General features: G+C 37.7%; 1 pseudogene; it reads right to left on the reverse strand.

Moving 5' to 3' along the window:
- Positions 1-928: 928 nt before the first annotated feature.
- LOC101593013 lies at positions 929-1,957 on the reverse strand (annotated as a pseudogene).
- Between the last annotated feature and the right edge of the window lie 1,438 nt (positions 1,958-3,395).

Here is a 3,395-nt window from a genome sequence, read left to right on the forward strand (position 1 = left end):
AACAATCTTCCTACATATTATTTCTTCATTTATTTTGTCATAAAATGATGTTGCATTTAACACATTCCAGTTCTACAATTATTCACCTAAGTTCAAGATCATGATCACTATCTAATCCCATTAGGTTCTTTGTAAGACTATCTCCTTCACTTATCCTATCTTCCTGTATTTCCAAATGGTCTTTTGGAATATAGTCTGTTCCAAAGAACTATTTTTTTTAAATTGATTTGCCTCTTTGAGGTTCTGTGTCCAAATACATTCATATTCTGAGATTTTAGAGCCTAGGATTTCCACATATGAATTATAGGAGGACAAAAGTCAACCCAAAACAAATTTATCATAACCTGTTAGGCTTGAAGAGTTAAATAACTAGATCTTTTGAGTGTTTTTTACAGTAACAGTAGCCACTGTTCAAGGTTTATTTGGTATTGTAGTTGGTGTGAGACTGGGTTACCCTGTTCACAGGTAGATCTTTTCTTTTTACATTATATGGCAATGTACACTGCTCATATAATACACAAATAAAATCTTTTAAAATAGTTATGCACAAGACATGCAATATTGGATTTGTACACTATATCTCAGGCTGTGACCAACAAGGGAAAAATCATTAAGACTTGGTGGGTGAATCTGTGTAACAGTAACACATATCTGTTTGAAGAGTAACTGGAGCCTGTGCAGTGAGGTGTCTCAGAGATGCGGGGCTACTTCATACTAACCAGGACTACAAATGCAGCATTATCCAGCATCAGGACAGAGCTGTGGGGTTTTGTGAACAATTTCTACTTCTAATTTTTGGAAACTGATGTTTCCCCAGGCTGTCTTAATAGTGCTGCTTTAATTACACATCAGATAAAAAGAACAACTGGCACAACTCCATCTAAACCCTCTTGTAACTTAGACAGTGACATAGTGACACTGGAAGACTTTAAAACTGCAGCTTTTTCTGGATCAACCACAGGGTATCTGCACTCCTCAAGAGTCAGGGTCACCTTAACAACATCAGAGATCCCATTCTGTCCCAGGACACAAGAGACAATAAGGAAGACATCCTTGACTCCACAGAGCCCCTGAAGCATGGTAAAAATTGGATGCACCCTCCTAAGATTCTTCATTATACTTTCTGCCAAATCTGCCACAGACAATCCAATGGCCTACGATGTGTATCCTTTTAGTTTGATCACTTCATATGCACTGTCAACCACTTGCTTGTGAACTTCTTTCCAATGCTTCCTATCCCCATCAGTTCCCAGCTCAGGGGCCAGATTCTTCGTGCAACACCAGAATCATTCATGCCACTCCACACAAGGATGTTGGAATCTCCGTGCTCCCCAAGCATCCAGCTGTGGCAGCTCAGTGTGTGCACACCCAGTCTTTTTCCCATCAGGTAGCTGAACTGGGCTGAATTCAGGTTGTAACCACTGCTGATAAAATGATGCTTGGAAAGCTGCTTATAGTCCAAGCCACAAAAGTCAAGATATCTACTGGGCTGGATGCAACAAGCACCTTGCAGTTGGGACTGTACTTTACATTAAGAATGATGAACTTGAAGATGCTCACATAGTGCTTCACCAAATTAAGACAGCTCTCTCCCCCTTGCTGATGTGTTCCAGTGGTGATAATAACCAGCTTGGAGTTTGCAATTACTTTATAGTCTTTGCCAGAGACAATTTTTGGTGTCCTAAGGAAAAGGGTGCCATGTTGGAGATCCATCCTCTCTCCCTTCAATTTGTCTTCCATGATATCAACAAGAGCAAGTTCATCTGCCATCTTTCATTAAGATACTGATGGCACAGACCATGCCAACAGCACCAGCCCTGACAACCGTGATCTTATTCTGGGGTACTTGGTTTTCTATGGTAAAAATTGGATGGTAAATCACAATCAGCTGATCCTTGAGACTGGCCGTCTTAGACTTAGAAATAAAAGGAACCCAGAATGCACATGGGGTAGGCATCAGGGTGCACACTTCTCAGATCTGGCAGGAGCTTCTGTACCTCTTTTGAATTTTTTACAACTATGATATTTACTGAGAAAAATCTGAATCTGTATTTATCTAGATTATCCTCATTATTTGACAACTTTTGTGACATTCACTTACTCTCAGTGCCTCAGTACTGTCTTCTATAATATGGAGATAATAAAAATATCAAATTTACAAGGCTGTTTTAATGAATAAAGAATATGGCATGTTTACAGTACATAGTATGGGGCTGGGGAGATGGCTCAGTAGAATAAGCACTTGCCTGGCAAGTGCAAGGGCCTGAGTTCAATCCCTGGTTCCAAAAAAAAAAAAAAAAGGAAAACAAAAAAAAACATAGTATTGTAATTGTTAATATATTATATATTGATTAATGACAAAATGGGAAAATTTTATTCTCTCATTTACAGAAGACTACATTAAAATCAAGGACATTTCAGTGGCATTATTGTCATCCAGCTTTTAAGAGGTATTACCTGAATAAGAATTAAAATAACAGCACTTTTTTTCCTTCTACTACATTTCTAAGAATGACTTCACAAATTTTTACTAGAGTGTGACTTCTACCTAGTCATGCCATTATGACAGAGAAAATAATTCTGATATTTCTGATTAAAAATGAATTGAGACCACTCTTTCAATTACTGAGGTTCTTTGTATTTGTGTGCAGTTGATTTTAATTTAGTTCGAACTACTATTCAATTACATTCATTAAGCATTAATAAATACCTAATTGGGCTGAGCATGTTGTAAAAATTTGTCACACAACTGACACTGAGGAAAGGTTACCATGACCTAGTTCAAACCCATTTGATCATACCCATCTCTGAAATTCTGTTTCTGGGGTCTTAGACACGAGTCATTGTAGGTCAGTGCGGGTAAGCTGCTTTTCCACAGGACTTGGTACCAGGTTTCAGTGAAAGCTAACCTAATACCATGGCCTATGAAACACTAAAATATTTTATAATAAACACAAATAAACAGTTATGGAGTCTTGTTTATAAATTCAATGAAGTTTTAATTCTCTGTTTTCCAGATCTCAAAACACTTGGCATGAAAGACTTAAATGAATCATTGTTAGATCAGGAGAAACCTTTCTGGTTGTCAGTCCTCTTACAACACCTCATAACATTGTCAGGCCTCAAGATGACTTGGGGTTCAAAGCCAGAATGCATTCCTTAGGACTAAGGATAAGGGGTCTACTAGATTACATACTTACCTGTTCATGCGATGAAGGGAGTGTCTCTATGATAATTTTGTCAGTTTACTTATTGTAATACTACTAATTTCAGTCATATTGCATCTTGCAGATGTTCATGGTGCTGATTATAAAGTTCTCTGGGTATAACCTCAGAGAAAGGAAATTTAAATCCTTCCTTTAAGGTAGCAGCTTCTGTGTGTGGTTGTTCTAATT

Source organism: Octodon degus, unplaced genomic scaffold (genome assembly GCF_000260255.1).
Source record: "Octodon degus isolate 3935 unplaced genomic scaffold, OctDeg1.0 scaffold00161, whole genome shotgun sequence".
NCBI lineage: Eukaryota > Metazoa > Chordata > Mammalia > Rodentia > Octodontidae > Octodon > Octodon degus.